Raw genomic sequence first — 20,135 nt, 5'->3', positions numbered from 1 at the left:
CTGCATATATGGAACTCCCTCATCCTTGGAACGTTCTATGTATGCTATAGGGCCGAAGCCTATTCTAAAGTCCTGCAGTGTAAAAGGAAAAACTGTGCTTTGGTTCCAGTAGGAATGCAAGCCTCCTTTCTCCTGTAGGTATGGGGTCATTGGGTACGAGTTCCTAGAGGTAGGCGAAGCAGATTGTGTATCTTAGTGAAGCTCCAGAGAGGGCAATGAGGCAGACTTCCATGGCATGTAGGACGTGAGAGAACAGAATCCCTGGAGCTGTTGAAGAGCTGAGTCCACCTAGCTTCCTAAGGAAGGGTGCAGCGAGTTGCCCTACACTCTGATTACATAGAGTGACTGGGAAAGGCTTCTAGGTCTGGATGTTTCTTAGAAGAGCAAAGAAGACTGCTGGTACTCACTGTATTTCTACGAAAAAGGGTGCCTACACGAGGGTGCCTTGTGTCTGGTAAGTGAAGAAACATTCAAGTAAAGCAGAACTTGGAATACGACATAATGGAAACTGCTAAGCGCTTTCGCTTCCGCAAGGCTTTTCAGGCCTTAGCTTGAGGCAAACACTCACGTCAAGTTTCCCTGTAGCTCTAGAGCAGGACAGCAGGAGCTCCCACCCATGCTATGGAAGCACCGTGTTTCCTTAGAGAAAACTCCTTTTCTTTCGAGAGGGCTGCCTACAGTGACCAGAAGCCAGGTAAAAACAGTGTTATTTAGGATTCTTCAGGGAAGCATGTTTAGAGATTTAACATGGGAAAGCAAGGCTTGTGCCATCAGGTCTCCTTCTCGGGTTAACATGCAGCCGAAACCCTTCTGATTTCTAACAAGTCAATAGAGACTCTAGCCAAACCCTGGTCCCTTGCTGAATCAACTTTTCTTCACAGGGTTTTCTGCATGTATCGAACTCCCTCATTCTTGGAACGCTCTATGTAACCCTTCGGGCCTAAACCTAGTCTAAAGTCCTGCAGTGTAACAGGAAAAACTTTGCTTAGATTCCAGTAGAAATGCAAGCCTCCTTTCTCCTGTAGGTATGGGGTCCTTGGGTAAGAGTTCCTAGAAGAAGGCGAAGCAGATTGTGTTTCTTAGTGTAGCTCCAATGAGAGCAATGAGGCAGACTTCCATGGCATGTAGGACGTGAGAGAACAGAATCCCTGGAGCTGTTGAAGAGCTGAGTCCACCTAGCTTTCTAAGGAAGGGTGCAGCGAGTTGCCTTAAACTCTGAATACATAGTGTGACTGGGAAAGGCTTCTAGGTCGGGATGTTTCTTAGAAGGGTAAAGGAGACTGCTGGTACTCACTGTAGTTGTACGAAAAAGGGTGCCTACACTAGGGTGCCTAGTGTCTGGTAGAGTGAAGAAACGTTCAAGTAAAGCAGAACTTCCAATACGACATAATGGAAAATGCTAAGCGCTTTCGCTTCAGCAGGGCTTTTCAGGCCTTAGCTTGAGGCAAGGACTCACGTCAAGTTACCCTGTAGCTCTAGAGCATGACAGGAGGAACTCCCACCCATGCTAGGGAAGCACCGTGTTTCCTTAGAGAAACTCCTTTTCTTTCCAGAGGGCTGCCCACAGTGAATCGAGGCCAGTCAAAACAGTGTTATTTAGGTATCTCAGGCTGGCGTGGCTAGAGATTTAAAATGGGAACGCAAGGCTTAGGCATTCAAGTCTTCTTTTCCGGTGAACATGCACCCGGACACCTTCTTATGTCTAAGAAGTCCAAAGAGACTCTAGCTACACCCTGGTCCCTTGCTGAATCAACTTTTCTTCACAGAGTGTTCTGCATATATGGAACTCCCTCATCCTTGGAACGTTCTATGTATGCTATAGGGCCGAAGCCTATTCTAAAGTCCTGCAGTGTAAAAGGAAAAACTGTGCTTTGGTTCCAGTAGGAATGCAAGCCTCCTTTCTCCTGTAGGTATGGGGTCATTGGGTACGAGTTCCTAGAGGTAGGCGAAGCAGATTGTGTATCTTAGTGAAGCTCCACAGAGGGCAATGAGGCAGACTTCCATGGCATGTAGGACGTGAGAGAACAGAATCCCTGGAGCTGTTGAAGAGCTGAGTCCACCTAGCTTCCTAAGGAAGGGTGCAGCGAGTTGCCCTACACTCTGATTACATAGAGTGACTGGGAAAGGCTTCTAGGTCTGGATGTTTCTTAGAAGAGCAAAGAAGACTGCTGGTACTCACTGTATTTCTACGAAAAAGGGTGCCTACACGAGGGTGCCTTGTGTCTGGTAAGTGAAGAAACATTCAAGTAAAGCAGAACTTCCAATACGACATAATGGAAACTGCTAAGCGCTTTCGCTTCCGCAAGGCTTTTCAGGCCTTAGCTTGAGGCAAACACTCACGTCAAGTTTCCCTGTAGCTCTAGAGCAGGACAGCAGGAGCTCCCACCCATGCTATGGAAGCACCGTGTTTCCTTAGAGAAAACTCCTTTTCTTTCGAGAGGGCTGCCTACAGTGACCAGAAGCCAGGTAAAAACAGTGTTATTTAGGATTCTTCAGGGAAGCATGTTTAGAGATTTAACATGGGAAAGCAAGGCTTGTGCCATCAGGTCTCCTTCTCGGGTTAACATGCAGCCGAAACCCTTCTGATTTCTAACAAGTCAATAGAGACTCTAGCCAAACCCTGGTCCCTTGCTGAATCAACTTTTCTTCACAGGGTTTTCTGCATGTATCGAACTCCCTCATTCTTGGAACGCTCTATGTAACCCTTCGGGCCTAAACCTAGTCTAAAGTCCTGCAGTGTAACAGGAAAAACTTTGCTTAGATTCCAGTAGGAATGCAAGCCTCCTTTCTCCTGTAGGTATGGGGTCCTTGGGTAAGAGTTCCTAGAAGAAGGCGAAGCAGATTGTGTTTCTTAGTGTAGCTCCAATGAGAGCAATGAGGCAGACTTCCATGGCATGTAGGACGTGAGAGAACAGAATCCCTGGAGCTGTTGAAGAGCTGAGTCCACCTAGCTTTCTAAGGAAGGGTGCAGCGAGTTGCCTTAAACTCTGAATACATAGTGTGACTGGGAAAGGCTTCTAGGTCGGGATGTTTCTTAGAAGGGTAAAGGAGACTGCTGGTACTCACTGTAGTTGTACGAAAAAGGGTGCCTACACTAGGGTGCCTAGTGTCTGGTAGAGTGAAGAAACGTTCAAGTAAAGCAGAACTTCCAATACGACATAATGGAAAATGCTAAGCGCTTTCGCTTCAGCAGGGCTTTTCAGGCCTTAGCTTGAGGCAAGGACTCACGTCAAGTTACCCTGTAGCTCTAGAGCATGACAGGAGGAACTCCCACCCATGCTAGGGAAGCACCGTGTTTCCTTAGAGAAACTCCTTTTCTTTCCAGAGGGCTGCCCACAGTGAATCGAGGCCAGTCAAAACAGTGTTATTTAGGTATCTCAGGCTGGCGTGGCTAGAGATTTAAAATGGGAACGCAAGGCTTAGGCATTCAAGTCTTCTTTTCCGGTGAACATGCACCCGGACACCTTCTTATGTCTAAGAAGTCCAAAGAGACTCTAGCTACACCCTGGTCCCTTGCTGAATCAACTTTTCTTCACAGAGTGTTCTGCATATATGGAACTCCCTCATCCTTGGAACGTTCTATGTATGCTATAGGGCCGAAGCCTATTCTAAAGTCCTGCAGTGTAAAAGGAAAAACTGTGCTTTGGTTCCAGTAGGAATGCAAGCCTCCTTTCTCCTGTAGGTATGGGGTCATTGGGTACGAGTTCCTAGAGGTAGGCGAAGCAGATTGTGTATCTTAGTGAAGCTCCACAGAGGGCAATGAGGCAGACTTCCATGGCATGTAGGACGTGAGAGAACAGAATCCCTGGAGCTGTTGAAGAGCTGAGTCCACCTAGCTTTCTAAGGAAGGGTGCAGCGAGTTGCCCTACACTCTGATTACATAGAGTGACTGGGAAAGGCTTCTAGGTCTGGATGTTTCTTAGAAGAGCAAAGAAGACTGCTGGTACTCACTGTATTTCTACGAAAAAGGGTGCCTACACGAGGGTGCCTTGTGTCTGGTAAGTGAAGAAACATTCAAGTAAAGCAGAACTTCCAATACGACATAATGGAAACTGCTAAGCACTTTCGCTTCCGCAAGGCTTTTCAGGCCTTAGCTTGAGGCAAACACTCACGTCAAGTTTCCCTGTAGCTCTAGAGCAGGACAGCAGGAGCTCCCACCCATGCTATGGAAGCACCGTGTTTCCTTAGAGAAAACTCCTTTTCTTTCGAGAGGGCTGCCTACAGTGACCAGAAGCCAGGTAAAAACAGTGTTATTTAGGATTCTTCAGGGAAGCATGTTTAGAGATTTAACATGGGAAAGCAAGGCTTGTGCCATCAGGTCTCCTTCTCGGGTTAACATGCAGCCGAAACCCTTCTGATTTCTAACAAGTCAATAGAGACTCTAGCCAAACCCTGGTCCCTTGCTGAATCAACTTTTCTTCACAGGGTTTTCTGCATGTATCGAACTCCCTCATTCTTGGAACGCTCTATGTAACCCTTCGGGCCTAAACCTAGTCTAAAGTCCTGCAGTGTAACAGGAAAAACTTTGCTTAGATTCCAGTAGGAATGCAAGCCTCCTTTCTCCTGTAGGTATGGGGTCCTTGGGTAAGAGTTCCTAGAAGAAGGCGAAGCAGATTGTGTTTCTTAGTGTAGCTCCAATGAGAGCAATGAGGCAGACTTCCATGGCATGTAGGACGTGAGAGAACAGAATCCCTGGAGCTGTTGAAGAGCTGAGTCCACCTAGCTTTCTAAGGAAGGGTGCAGCGAGTTGCCTTAAACTCTGAATACATAGTGTGACTGGGAAAGGCTTCTAGGTCGGGATGTTTCTTAGAAGGGTAAAGGAGACTGCTGGTACTCACTGTAGTTGTACGAAAAAGGGTGCCTACACTAGGGTGCCTAGTGTCTGGTAGAGTGAAGAAACGTTCAAGTAAAGCAGAACTTCCAATACGACATAATGGAAAATGCTAAGCGCTTTCGCTTCAGCAGGGCTTTTCAGGCCTTAGCTTGAGGCAAGGACTCACGTCAAGTTACCCTGTAGCTCTAGAGCATGACAGGAGGAACTCCCACCCATGCTAGGGAAGCACCGTGTTTCCTTAGAGAAACTCCTTTTCTTTCCAGAGGGCTGCCCACAGTGAATCGAGGCCAGTCAAAACAGTGTTATTTAGGTATCTCAGGCTGGCGTGGCTAGAGATTTAAAATGGGAACGCAAGGCTTAGGCATTCAAGTCTTCTTTTCCGGTGAACATGCACCCGGACACCTTCTTATGTATAAGAAGTCCAAAGAGACTCTAGCTACACCCTGGTCCTTTGCTGAATCAACTTTTCTTCACAGAGTGTTCTGCATATATGGAACTCCCTCATCCTTGGAACGTTCTATGTATGCTATAGGGCCGAAGCCTATTCTAAAGTCCTGCAGTGTAAAAGGAAAAACTGTGCTTTGGTTCCAGTAGGAATGCAAGCCTCCTTTCTCCTGTAGGTATGGGGTCATTGGGTACGAGTTCCTAGAGGTAGGCGAAGCAGATTGTGTATCTTAGTGAAGCTCCACAGAGGGCAATGAGGCAGACTTCCATGGCATGTAGGACGTGAGAGAACAGAATCCCTGGAGCTGTTGAAGAGCTGAGTCCACCTAGCTTCCTAAGGAAGGGTGCAGCGAGTTGCCCTACACTCTGATTACATAGAGTGACTGGGAAAGGCTTCTAGGTCTGGATGTTTCTTAGAAGAGCAAAGAAGACTGCTGGTACTCACTGTATTTCTACGAAAAAGGGTGCCTACACGAGGGTGCCTTGTGTCTGGTAAGTGAAGAAACATTCAAGTAAAGCAGAACTTCCAATACGACATAATGGAAACTGCTAAGCGCTTTCGCTTCCGCAAGGCTTTTCAGGCCTTAGCTTGAGGCAAACACTCACGTCAAGTTTCCCTGTAGCTCTAGAGCAGGACAGCAGGAGCTCCCACCCATGCTATGGAAGCACCGTGTTTCCTTAGAGAAAACTCCTTTTCTTTCGAGAGGGCTGCCTACAGTGACCAGAAGCCAGGTAAAAACAGTGTTATTTAGGATTCTTCAGGGAAGCATGTTTAGAGATTTAACATGGGAAAGCAAGGCTTGTGACATCAGGTCTCCTTCTCGGGTTAACATGCAGCCAAAACCCTTCTGATTTCTAACAAGTCAATAGAGACTCTAGCCAAACCCTGGTCCCTTGCTGAATCAACTTTTCTTCACAGGGTTTTCTGCATGTATCGAACTCCCTCATTCTTGGAACGCTCTATGTAACCCTTCGGGCCTAAACCTAGTCTAAAGTCCTGCAGTGTAACAGGAAAAACTTTGCTTAGATTCCAGTAGGAATGCAAGCCTCCTTTCTCCTGTAGGTATGGGGTCCTTGGGTAAGAGTTCCTAGAAGAAGGCGAAGCAGATTGTGTTTCTTAGTGTAGCTCCAATGAGAGCAATGAGGCAGACTTCCATGGCATGTAGGACGTGAGAGAACAGAATCCCTGGAGCTGTTGAAGAGCTGAGTCCACCTAGCTTTCTAAGGAAGGGTGCAGCGAGTTGCCTTAAACTCTGAATACATAGTGTGACTGGGAAAGGCTTCTAGGTCGGGATGTTTCTTAGAAGGGTAAAGGAGACTGCTGGTACTCACTGTAGTTGTACGAAAAAGGGTGCCTACACTAGGGTGCCTAGTGTCTGGTAGAGTGAAGAAACGTTCAAGTAAAGCAGAACTTCCAATACGACATAATGGAAAATGCTAAGCGCTTTCGCTTCAGCAGGGCTTTTCAGGCCTTAGCTTGAGGCAAGGACTCACGTCAAGTTACCCTGTAGCTCTAGAGCATGACAGGAGGAACTCCCACCCATGCTAGGGAAGCACCGTGTTTCCTTAGAGAAACTCCTTTTCTTTCCAGAGGGCTGCCCACAGTGAATCGAGGCCAGTCAAAACAGTGTTATTTAGGTATCTCAGGCTGGCGTGGCTAGAGATTTAAAATGGGAACGCAAGGCTTAGGCATTCAAGTCTTCTTTTCCGGTGAACATGCACCCGGACACCTTCTTATGTCTAAGAAGTCCAAAGAGACTCTAGCTACACCCTGGTCCCTTGCTGAATCAACTTTTCTTCACAGAGTGTTCTGCATATATGGAACTCCCTCATCCTTGGAACGTTCTATGTATGCTATAGGGCCGAAGCCTATTCTAAAGTCCTGCAGTGTAAAAGGAAAAACTGTGCTTTGGTTCCAGTAGGAATGCAAGCCTCCTTTCTCCTGTAGGTATGGGGTCATTGGGTACGAGTTCCTAGAGGTAGGCGAAGCAGATTGTGTATCTTAGTGAAGCTCCACAGAGGGCAATGAGGCAGACTTCCATGGCATGTAGGACGTGAGAGAACAGAATCCCTGGAGCTGTTGAAGAGCTGAGTCCACCTAGCTTCCTAAGGAAGGGTGCAGCGAGTTGCCCTACACTCTGATTACATAGAGTGACTGGGAAAGGCTTCTAGGTCTGGATGTTTCTTAGAAGAGCAAAGAAGACTGCTGGTACTCACTGTATTTCTACGAAAAAGGGTGCCTACACGAGGGTGCCTTGTGTCTGGTAAGTGAAGAAACATTCAAGTAAAGCAGAACTTCCAATACGACATAATGGAAACTGCTAAGCGCTTTCGCTTCCGCAAGGCTTTTCAGGCCTTAGCTTGAGGCAAACACTCACGTCAAGTTTCCCTGTAGCTCTAGAGCAGGACAGCAGGAGCTCCCACCCATGCTATGGAAGCACCGTGTTTCCTTAGAGAAAACTCCTTTTCTTTCGAGAGGGCTGCCTACAGTGACCAGAAGCCAGGTAAAAACAGTGTTATTTAGGATTCTTCAGGGAAGCATGTTTAGAGATTTAACATGGGAAAGCAAGGCTTGTGCCATCAGGTCTCCTTCTCGGGTTAACATGCAGCCGAAACCCTTCTGATTTCTAACAAGTCAATAGAGACTCTAGCCAAACCCTGGTCCCTTGCTGAATCAACTTTTCTTCACAGGGTTTTCTGCATGTATCGAACTCCCTCATTCTTGGAACGCTCTATGTAACCCTTCGGGCCTAAACCTAGTCTAAAGTCCTGCAGTGTAACAGGAAAAACTTTGCTTAGATTCCAGTAGGAATGCAAGCCTCCTTTCTCCTGTAGGTATGGGGTCCTTGGGTAAGAGTTCCTAGAAGAAGGCGAAGCAGATTGTGTTTCTTAGTGTAGCTCCAATGAGAGCAATGAGGCAGACTTCCATGGCATGTAGGACGTGAGAGAACAGAATCCCTGGAGCTGTTGAAGAGCTGAGTCCACCTAGCTTTCTAAGGAAGGGTGCAGCGAGTTGCCTTAAACTCTGAATACATAGTGTGACTGGGAAAGGCTTCTAGGTCGGGATGTTTCTTAGAAGGGTAAAGGAGACTGCTGGTACTCACTGTAGTTGTACGAAAAAGGGTGCCTACACTAGGGTGCCTAGTGTCTGGTAGAGTGAAGAAACGTTCAAGTAAAGCAGAACTTCCAATACGACATAATGGAAAATGCTAAGCGCTTTCGCTTCAGCAGGGCTTTTCAGGCCTTAGCTTGAGGCAAGGACTCACGTCAAGTTACCCTGTAGCTCTAGAGCATGACAGGAGGAACTCCCACCCATGCTAGGGAAGCACCGTGTTTCCTTAGAGAAACTCCTTTTCTTTCCAGAGGGCTGCCCACAGTGAATCGAGGCCAGTCAAAACAGTGTTATTTAGGTATCTCAGGCTGGCGTGGCTAGAGATTTAAAATGGGAACGCAAGGCTTAGGCATTCAAGTCTTCTTTTCCGGTGAACATGCACCCGGACACCTTCTTATGTCTAAGAAGTCCAAAGAGACTCTAGCTACACCCTGGTCCCTTGCTGAATCAACTTTTCTTCACAGAGTGTTCTGCATATATGGAACTCCCTCATCCTTGGAACGTTCTATGTATGCTATAGGGCCGAAGCCTATTCTAAAGTCCTGCAGTGTAAAAGGAAAAACTGTGCTTTGGTTCCAGTAGGAATGCAAGCCTCCTTTCTCCTGTAGGTATGGGGTCATTGGGTACGAGTTCCTAGAGGTAGGCGAAGCAGATTGTGTATCTTAGTGAAGCTCCACAGAGGGCAATGAGGCAGACTTCCATGGCATGTAGGACGTGAGAGAACAGAATCCCTGGAGCTGTTGAAGAGCTGAGTCCACCTAGCTTCCTAAGGAAGGGTGCAGCGAGTTGCCCTACACTCTGATTACATAGAGTGACTGGGAAAGGCTTCTAGGTCTGGATGTTTCTTAGAAGAGCAAAGAAGACTGCTGGTACTCACTGTATTTCTACGAAAAAGGGTGCCTACACGAGGGTGCCTTGTGTCTGGTAAGTGAAGAAACATTCAAGTAAAGCAGAACTTCCAATACGACATAATGGAAACTGCTAAGCGCTTTCGCTTCCGCAAGGCTTTTCAGGCCTTAGCTTGAGGCAAACACTCACGTCAAGTTTCCCTGTAGCTCTAGAGCAGGACAGCAGGAGCTCCCACCCATGCTATGGAAGCACCGTGTTTCCTTAGAGAAAACTCCTTTTCTTTCGAGAGGGCTGCCTACAGTGACCAGAAGCCAGGTAAAAACAGTGTTATTTAGGATTCTTCAGGGAAGCATGTTTAGAGATTTAACATGGGAAAGCAAGGCTTGTGCCATCAGGTCTCCTTCTCGGGTTAACATGCAGCCGAAACCCTTCTGATTTCTAACAAGTCAATAGAGACTCTAGCCAAACCCTGGTCCCTTGCTGAATCAACTTTTCTTCACAGGGTTTTCTGCATGTATCGAACTCCCTCATTCTTGGAACGCTCTATGTAACCCTTCGGGCCTAAACCTAGTCTAAAGTCCTGCAGTGTAACAGGAAAAACTTTGCTTAGATTCCAGTAGGAATGCAAGCCTCCTTTCTCCTGTAGGTATGGGGTCCTTGGGTAAGAGTTCCTAGAAGAAGGCGAAGCAGATTGTGTTTCTTAGTGTAGCTCCAATGAGAGCAATGAGGCAGACTTCCATGGCATGTAGGACGTGAGAGAACAGAATCCCTGGAGCTGTTGAAGAGCTGAGTCCACCTAGCTTTCTAAGGAAGGGTGCAGCGAGTTGCCTTAAACTCTGAATACATAGTGTGACTGGGAAAGGCTTCTAGGTCGGGATGTTTCTTAGAAGGGTAAAGGAGACTGCTGGTACTCACTGTAGTTGTACGAAAAAGGGTGCCTACACTAGGGTGCCTAGTGTCTGGTAGAGTGAAGAAACGTTCAAGTAAAGCAGAACTTCCAATACGACATAATGGAAAATGCTAAGCGCTTTCGCTTCAGCAGGGCTTTTCAGGCCTTAGCTTGAGGCAAGGACTCACGTCAAGTTACCCTGTAGCTCTAGAGCATGACAGGAGGAACTCCCACCCATGCTAGGGAAGCACCGTGTTTCCTTAGAGAAACTCCTTTTCTTTCCAGAGGGCTGCCCACAGTGAATCGAGGCCAGTCAAAACAGTGTTATTTAGGTATCTCAGGCTGGCGTGGCTAGAGATTTAAAATGGGAACGCAAGGCTTAGGCATTCAAGTCTTCTTTTCCGGTGAACATGCACCCGGACACCTTCTTATGTCTAAGAAGTCCAAAGAGACTCTAGCTACACCCTGGTCCCTTGCTGAATCAACTTTTCTTCACAGAGTGTTCTGCATATATGGAACTCCCTCATCCTTGGAACGTTCTATGTATGCTATAGGGCCGAAGCCTATTCTAAAGTCCTGCAGTGTAAAAGGAAAAACTGTGCTTTGGTTCCAGTAGGAATGCAAGCCTCCTTTCTCCTGTAGGTATGGGGTCATTGGGTACGAGTTCCTAGAGGTAGGCGAAGCAGATTGTGTATCTTAGTGAAGCTCCACAGAGGGCAATGAGGCAGACTTCCATGGCATGTAGGACGTGAGAGAACAGAATCCCTGGAGCTGTTGAAGAGCTGAGTCCACCTAGCTTCCTAAGGAAGGGTGCAGCGAGTTGCCCTACACTCTGATTACATAGAGTGACTGGGAAAGGCTTCTAGGTCTGGATGTTTCTTAGAAGAGCAAAGAAGACTGCTGGTACTCACTGTATTTCTACGAAAAAGGGTGCCTACACGAGGGTGCCTTGTGTCTGGTAAGTGAAGAAACATTCAAGTAAAGCAGAACTTCCAATACGACATAATGGAAACTGCTAAGCGCTTTCGCTTCCGCAAGGCTTTTCAGGCCTTAGCTTGAGGCAAACACTCACGTCAAGTTTCCCTGTAGCTCTAGAGCAGGACAGCAGGAGCTCCCACCCATGCTATGGAAGCACCGTGTTTCCTTAGAGAAAACTCCTTTTCTTTCGAGAGGGCTGCCTACAGTGACCAGAAGCCAGGTAAAAACAGTGTTATTTAGGATTCTTCAGGGAAGCATGTTTAGAGATTTAACATGGGAAAGCAAGGCTTGTGCCATCAGGTCTCCTTCTCGGGTTAACATGCAGCCGAAACCCTTCTGATTTCTAACAAGTCAATAGAGACTCTAGCCAAACCCTGGTCCCTTGCTGAATCAACTTTTCTTCACAGGGTTTTCTGCATGTATCGAACTCCCTCATTCTTGGAACGCTCTATGTAACCCTTCGGGCCTAAACCTAGTCTAAAGTCCTGCAGTGTAACAGGAAAAACTTTGCTTAGATTCCAGTAGGAATGCAAGCCTCCTTTCTCCTGTAGGTATGGGGTCCTTGGGTAAGAGTTCCTAGAAGAAGGCGAAGCAGATTGTGTTTCTTAGTGTAGCTCCAATGAGAGCAATGAGGCAGACTTCCATGGCATGTAGGACGTGAGAGAACAGAATCCCTGGAGCTGTTGAAGAGCTGAGTCCACCTAGCTTTCTAAGGAAGGGTGCAGCGAGTTGCCTTAAACTCTGAATACATAGTGTGACTGGGAAAGGCTTCTAGGTCGGGATGTTTCTTAGAAGGGTAAAGGAGACTGCTGGTACTCACTGTAGTTGTACGAAAAAGGGTGCCTACACTAGGGTGCCTAGTGTCTGGTAGAGTGAAGAAACGTTCAAGTAAAGCAGAACTTCCAATACGACATAATGGAAAATGCTAAGCGCTTTCGCTTCAGCAGGGCTTTTCAGGCCTTAGCTTGAGGCAAGGACTCACGTCAAGTTACCCTGTAGCTCTAGAGCATGACAGGAGGAACTCCCACCCATGCTAGGGAAGCACCGTGTTTCCTTAGAGAAACTCCTTTTCTTTCCAGAGGGCTGCCCACAGTGAATCGAGGCCAGTCAAAACAGTGTTATTTAGGTATCTCAGGCTGGCGTGGCTAGAGATTTAAAATGGGAACGCAAGGCTTAGGCATTCAAGTCTTCTTTTCCGGTGAACATGCACCCGGACACCTTCTTATGTCTAAGAAGTCCAAAGAGACTCTAGCTACACCCTGGTCCCTTGCTGAATCAACTTTTCTTCACAGAGTGTTCTGCATATATGGAACTCCCTCATCCTTGGAACGTTCTATGTATGCTATAGGGCCGAAGCCTATTCTAAAGTCCTGCAGTGTAAAAGGAAAAACTGTGCTTTGGTTCCAGTAGGAATGCAAGCCTCCTTTCTCCTGTAGGTATGGGGTCATTGGGTAAGAGTTCCTAGAGGTAGGCGAAGCAGATTGTGTATCTTAGTGAAGCTCCACAGAGGGCAATGAGGCAGACTTCCATGGCATGTAGGACGTGAGAGAACAGAATCCCTGGAGCTGTTGAAGAGCTGAGTCCACCTAGCTTCCTAAGGAAGGGTGCAGCGAGTTGCCCTACACTCTGATTACATAGAGTGACTGGGAAAGGCTTCTAGGTCTGGATGTTTCTTAGAAGAGCAAAGAAGACTGCTGGTACTCACTGTATTTCTACGAAAAAGGGTGCCTACACGAGGGTGCCTTGTGTCTGGTAAGTGAAGAAACATTCAAGTAAAGCAGAACTTCCAATACGACATAATGGAAACTGCTAAGCGCTTTCGCTTCCGCAAGGCTTTTCAGGCCTTAGCTTGAGGCAAACACTCACGTCAAGTTTCCCTGTAGCTCTAGAGCAGGACAGCAGGAGCTCCCACCCATGCTATGGAAGCACCGTGTTTCCTTAGAGAAAACTCCTTTTCTTTCGAGAGGGCTGCCTACAGTGACCAGAAGCCAGGTAAAAACAGTGTTATTTAGGATTCTTCAGGGAAGCATGTTTAGAGATTTAACATGGGAAAGCAAGGCTTGTGCCATCAGGTCTCCTTCTCGGGTTAACATGCAGCCCAAACCCTTCTGATTTCTAACAAGTCAATAGAGACTCTAGCCAAACCCTGGTCCCTTGCTGAATCAACTTTTCTTCACAGGGTTTTCTGCATGTATCGAACTCACTCATTCTTGGAACGCTCTATGTAACCCTTCGGGCCTAAACCTAGTCTAAAGTCCTGCAGTGTAACAGGAAAAACTTTGCTTAGATTCCAGTAGGAATGCAAGCCTCCTTTCTCCTGTAGGTATGGGGTCCTTGGGTAAGAGTTCCTAGAAGAAGGCGAAGCAGATTGTGTTTCTTAGTGTAGCTCCAATGAGAGCAATGAGGCAGATTTCCATGGCATGTAGGACGTGAGAGAACAGAATCCCTGGAGCTGTTGAAGAGCTGAGTCCACCTAGCTTTCTAAGGAAGGGTGCAGCGAGTTGCCTTAAACTCTGAATACATAGTGTGACTGGGAAAGGCTTCTAGGTCGGGATGTTTCTTACAAGGGTAAAGGAGACTGCTGGTACTCACTGTAGTTGTACGAAAAAGGGTGCCTACACTAGGGTGCCTAGTGTCTGGTAGAGTGAAGAAACGTTCAAGTAAAGCAGAACTTCCAATACGACATAATGGAAAATGCTAAGCGCTTTCGCTTCAGCAGGGCTTTTCAGGCCTTAGCTTGAGGCAAGGACTCACGTCAAGTTACCCTGTAGCTCTAGAGCATGACAGGAGGAACTCCCACCCATGCTATGGAAGCACCGTGTTTCCTTAGAGAAACTCCTTTTCTTTCCAGAGGGCTGCCCACAGTGAATCGAGGCAAGTCAAAACAGTGTTATTTAGGTATCTCAGGCTGGCGTGGCTAGAGATTTAAAATGGGAACGCAAGGCTTAGGCATTCAAGTCGTCTTTTCCGGTGAACATGCACCCGGACACCTTCTTATGTCTAAGAAGTCCAAAGAGATTCTAGCTACACCCTGGTCCCTTGCTGAATCAACTTTTCTTCACAGAGTGTTCTGCATATATGGAACTCCCTCATCCTTGGAACGTTCTATGTATGCTATAGGGCCGAAGCCTATTCTAAAGTCCTGCAGTGTAAAAGGAAAAACTGCGCTTTGGTTCCAGTAGGAATGCAAGCCTCCTTTCTCCTGTAGGTATGGGGTCATTGGGTACGAGTTCCTAGAGGTAGGCGAAGCAGATTGTTTATCTTAGTGAAGCTCCACAGAGGGCAATGAGGCAGATTTCCATGGCATGTAGGACGTGAGAGAACAGAATCCCTGGAGCTGTTGAAGAGCTGAGTCCACCTAGCTTCCTAAGGAAGGGTGCAGCGAGTTGCCCTACACTCTGATTACATAGAGTGACTGGGAAAGGCTTCTAGGTCTGGATGTTTCTTAGAAGAGCAAAGAAGACTGCTGGTACTCACTGTATTTCTACGAAAAAGGGTGCCTACACGAGGGTGCCTTGTGTCTGGTAAGTGAAGAAACATTCAAGTAAAGCAGAACTTCCAATACGACATAATGGAAACTGCTAAGCGCTTTCGCTTCCGCAAGGCTTTTCAGGCCTTAGCTTGAGGCAAACACTCACGTCAAGTTTCACTGTAGCTCTAGAGCAGGACAGCAGGAGCTCCCACCCATGCTATGGAAGCACCGTGTTTCCTTAGAGAAAACTCCTTTTCTTTCGAGAGGGCTGCCTACAGTGACCAGAAGCCACGTAAAAACAGTGTTATTTAGGATTCTTCAGGGAAGCATGTTTAGAGATTTAACATGGGAAAGCAAGGCTTGTGCCATCAGGTCTCCTTCTCGGGTTAACATGCAGCCGAAACCCTTCTGATTTCTAACAAGTCAATAGAGACTCTAGCCAAACCCTGGTCCCTTGCTGAATCAACTTTTCTTCACAGGGTTTTCTGCATGTATCGAACTCCCTCATTCTTGGAACGCTCTATGTAACCCTTCGGGCCTAAACCTAGTCTAAAGTCCTGCAGTGTAACAGGAAAAACTTTGCTTAGATTCCAGGAGGAATGCAAGCCTCCTTTCTCCTGTAGGTGTGGGGTCCTTGGGTAAGAGTTCCTAGAAGAAGGCGAAGCAGATTGTGTTTCTTAGTGTAGCTCCAATGAGAGCAATGAGGCAGACTTCCATGGCATGTAGGACGTGAGAAAACAGAATCCCTGGAGCTGTTGAAGAGCTGAGTCCACCTAGCTTTCTAAGGAAGGGTGCAGCGAGTTGCCTTAAACTCTGAATACATAGTGTGACTGGGAAAAGCTTCTAGGTCGGGATGTTTCTTAGAAGGGTAAAGGAGACTGCTGATACTCACTGTAGTTGTACGAAAAAGGGTGCCTACACTAGGGTGCCTAGTGTCTGGTAGAGTGAAGAAACGTTCAAGTAAAGCAGAACTTCCAATACGACATAATGGAAAATGCTAAGCGCTTTCGCTTCAGCAGGGCTTTTCAGGCCTTAGCTTGAGGCAAGGACTCACGTCAAGTTACCCTGTAGCTCTAGAGCATGACAGGAGGAACTCCCACCCATGCTCGGGAAGCACCGTGTTTCCTTAGAGAAACTCCTTTTCTTTCCAGAGGGCTGCCCACAGTGAATCGAGGCCAGTCAAAACAGTGTTATTTAGGTATCTCAGGCTGGCGTGGCTAGAGATTTAAAATGGGAACGCAAGGCTTAGGCATTCAAGTCTTCTTTTCCGGTGAACATGCACCCGGACACCTTCTTATATCTAAGAAGTCCAAAGAGACTCTAGCTACACCCTGGTCCCTTGCTGAATCAACTTTTCTTCACAGAGTGTTCTGCATATATGGAACTCCCTCATCCTTGGAACGTTCTATGTATGCTATAGGGCCGAAGCCTATTCTAAAGTCCTGCAGTGTAAAAGGAAAAACTGTGCTTTGGTTCCAGTAGGAATGCAAGCCTCCTTTCTCCTGTAGGTATGGGGTCATTGGGTAAGAGTTCCTAGAGGTAGGCGAAGCAGATTGTGTATCTTAGTGAAGCTCCACAGAGGGCAATGAGGCAGACTTCCATGGCATGTAGGACGTGAGAGAACAGAATCCCTGGAGCTGTTGAAGAGCTGAGTCCACCTAGCTTCCTAAGGAAGGGTGCAGCGAGTTGCCCTACACTCTGATTACATAGAGTGACTGGGAAAGGCTTCTAGGTCTGGATGTTTCTTAGAAGAGCAAAGAAGACTGCTGGTACTCACTGTATTTCTACGAAAAAGGGTGCCTACACGAGGGTGCCTTGTGTCTGGTAAGTGAAGAAACATTCAAGTAAAGCAGAACTTGGAATACGACATAATGGAAACTGCTAAGCGCTTTCGCTTCCGCAAGGCTTTTCAGGCCTTAGCTTGAGGCAAACACTCACGTCAAGTTTCCCTGTAGCTCTAGAGCAGGACAGCAGGAGCTCCCACCCATGCTATGGAAGCACCGTGTTTCCTTAGAGAAAACTCCTTTTCTTTCGAGAGGGCTGCCTACAGTGACCAGAAGCCAGGTAAAAACAGTGTTATTTAGGATTCTTCAGGGAAGCATGTTTAGAGATTTAACATGGGAAAGCAAGGCTTGTGCCATCAGGTCTCCTTCTCGGGTTAACATGCAGCCGAAACCCTTCTGATTTCTAACAAGTCAATAGAGACTCTAGCCAAACCCTGGTCCCTTGCTGAATCAACTTTTCTTCACAGGGTTTTCTGCATGTATCGAACTCCCTCATTCTTGGAACGCTCTATGTAACCCTTCGGGCCTAAACCTAGTCTAAAGTCCTGCAGTGTAACAGGAAAAACTTTGCTTAGATTCCAGGAGGAATGCAAGCCTCCTTTCTCCTGTAGGTGTGGGGTCCTTGGGTAAGAGTTCCTAGAAGAAGGCGAAGCAGATTGTGTTTCTTAGTGTAGCTCCAATGAGAGCAATGAGGCAGACTTCCATGGCATGTAGGACGTGAGAAAACAGAATCCCTGGAGCTGTTGAAGAGCTGAGTCCACCTAGCTTTCTAAGGAAGGGTGCAGCGAGTTGCCTTAAACTCTGAATACATAGTGTGACTGGGAAAGGCTTCTAGGTCGGGATGTTTCTTAGAAGGGTAAAGGAGACTGCTGGTACTCACTGTAGTTGTACGCAAAAGGGTGCCTACACTAGGGTGCCTAGTGTCTGGTAGAGTGAAGAAACGTTCAAGTAAAGCAGAACTTCCAATACGACATAATGGAAAATGCTAAGCGCTTTCGCTTCAGCAGGGCTTTTCAGGCCTTAGCTTGAGGCAAGGACTCACGTCAAGTTACCCTGTAGCTCTAGAGCATGACAGGAGGAACTCCCACCCATGCTCGGGAAGCACCGTGTTTCCTTAGAGAAACTCCTTTTCTTTCCAGAGGGCTGCCCACAGTGAATCGAGGCAAGTCAAAACAGTGTTATTTAGGTATCTCAGGCTGGCGTGGCTAGAGATTTAAAATGGGAACGCAAGGCTTAGGCATTCAAGTCGTCTTTTCCGGTGAACATGCACCCGGACACCTTCTTATGTCTAAGAAGTCCAAAGAGATTCTAGCTACACCCTGGTCCCTTGCTGAATCAACTTTTCTTCACAGAGTGTTCTGCATATATGGAACTCCCTCATCCTTGGAACGTTCTATGTATGCTATAGGGCCGAAGCCTATTCTAAAGTCCTGCAGTGTAAAAGGAAAAACTGCGCTTTGGTTCCAGTAGGAATGCAAGCCTCCTTTCTCCTGTAGGTATGGGGTCATTGGGTACGAGTTCCTAGAGGTAGGCGAAGCAGATTGTTTATCTTAGTGAAGCTCCACAGAGGGCAATGAGGCAGATTTCCATGGCATGTAGGACGTGAGAGAACAGAATCCCTGGAGCTGTTGAAGAGCTGAGTCCACCTAGCTTCCTAAGGAAGGGTGCAGCGAGTTGCCCTACACTCTGATTACATAGAGTGACTGGGAAAGGCTTCTAGGTCTGGATGTTTCTTAGAAGAGCAAAGAAGACTGCTGGTACTCACTGTATTTCTACGAAAAAGGGTGCCTACACGAGGGTGCCTTGTGTCTGGTAAGTGAAGAAACATTCAAGTAAAGCAGAACTTCCAATACGACATAATGGAAACTGCTAAGCGCTTTCGCTTCCGCAAGGCTTTTCAGGCCTTAGCTTGAGGCAAACACTCACGTCAAGTTTCACTGTAGCTCTAGAGCAGGACAGCAGGAGCTCCCACCCATGCTATGGAAGCACCGTGTTTCCTTAGAGAAAACTCCTTTTCTTTCGAGAGGGCTGCCTACAGTTACCACAAGCCAGGTAAAAACAGTGTTATTTAGGATTCTTCAGGGAAGCATGTTTAGAGATTTAACATGGGAAAGCAAGGCTTGTGCCATCAGGTCTCCTTCTCGGGTTAACATGCAGCCGAAACCCTTCTGATTTCTAACAAGTCAATAGAGACTCTAGCCAAACCCTGGTCCCTTGCTGAATCAACTTTTCTTCACAGGGTTTTCTGCATGTATCGAACTCCCTCATTCTTGGAACGCTCTATGTAACCCTTCGGGCCTAAACCTAGTCTAAAGTCCTGCAGTGTAACAGGAAAAACTTTGCTTAGATTCCAGGAGGAATGCAAGCCTCCTTTCTCCTGTAGGTGTGGGGTCCTTGGGTAAGAGTTCCTAGAAGAAGGCGAAGCAGATTGTGTTTCTTAGTGTAGCTCCAATGAGAGCAATGAGGCAGACTTCCATGGCATGTAGGACGTGAGAAAACAGAATCCCTGGAGCTGTTGAAGAGCTGAGTCCACCTAGCTTTCTAAGGAAGGGTGCAGCGAGTTGCCTTAAACTCTGAATACATAGTGTGACTGGGAAAAGCTTCTAGGTCGGGATGTTTCTTAGAAGGGTAAAGGAGACTGCTGGTACTCACTGTAGTTGTACGAAAAAGGGTGCCTACACTAGGGTGCCTAGTGTCTGGTAGAGTGAAGAAACGTTCAAGTAAAGCAGAACTTCCAATACGACATAATGGAAAATGCTAAGCGCTTTCGCTTCAGCAGGGCTTTTCAGGCCTTAGCTTGAGGCAAGGACTCACGTCAAGTTACCCTGTAGCTCTAGAGCATGACAGGAGGAACTCCCACCCATGCTCGGGAAGCACCGTGTTTCCTTAGAGAAACTCCTTTTCTTTCCAGAGGGCTGCCCACAGTGAATCGAGGCCAGTCAAAACAGTGTTATTTAGGTATCTCAGGCTGGCGTGGCTAGAGATTTAAAATGGGAACGCAAGGCTTAGGCATTCAAGTCTTCTTTTCCGGTGAACATGCACCCGGACACCTTCTTATATCTAAGAAGTCCAAAGAGACTCTAGCTACACCCTGGTCCCTTGCTGAATCAACTTTTCTTCACAGAGTGTTCTGCATATATGGAACTCCCTCATCCTTGGAACGTTCTATGTATGCTATAGGGCCGAAGCCTATTCTAAAGTCCTGCAGTGTAAAAGGAAAAACTGTGCTTTGGTTCCAGTAGGAATGCAAGCCTCCTTTCTCCTGTAGGTATGGGGTCATTGGGTAAGAGTTCCTAGAGGTAGGCGAAGCAGATTGTGTATCTTAGTGAAGCTCCACAGAGGGCAATGAGGCAGACTTCCATGGCATGTAGGACGTGAGAGAACAGAATCCCTGGAGCTGTTGAAGAGCTGAGTCCACCTAGCTTCCTAAGGAAGGGTGCAGCGAGTTGCCCTACACTCTGATTACATAGAGTGACTGGGAAAGGCTTCTAGGTCTGGATGTTTCTTAGAAGAGCAAAGAAGACTGCTGGTACTCACTGTATTTCTACGAAAAAGGGTGCCTACACGAGGGTGCCTTGTGTCTGGTAAGTGAAGAAACATTCAAGTAAAGCAGAACTTGGAATACGACATAATGGAAACTGCTAAGCGCTTTCGCTTCCGCAAGGCTTTTCAGGCCTTAGCTTGAGGCAAACACTCACGTCAAGTTTCCCTGTAGCTCTAGAGCAGGACAGCAGGAGCTCCCACCCATGCTATGGAAGCACCGTGTTTCCTTA

The sequence above is a fragment of the Balaenoptera physalus genome, assembly GCF_965194825.1.
Source record: "Balaenoptera physalus genome assembly, chromosome: 21".
Lineage (NCBI taxonomy): Eukaryota > Metazoa > Chordata > Mammalia > Artiodactyla > Balaenopteridae > Balaenoptera > Balaenoptera physalus.
This window is presented reverse-complemented; position numbering follows the sequence as displayed.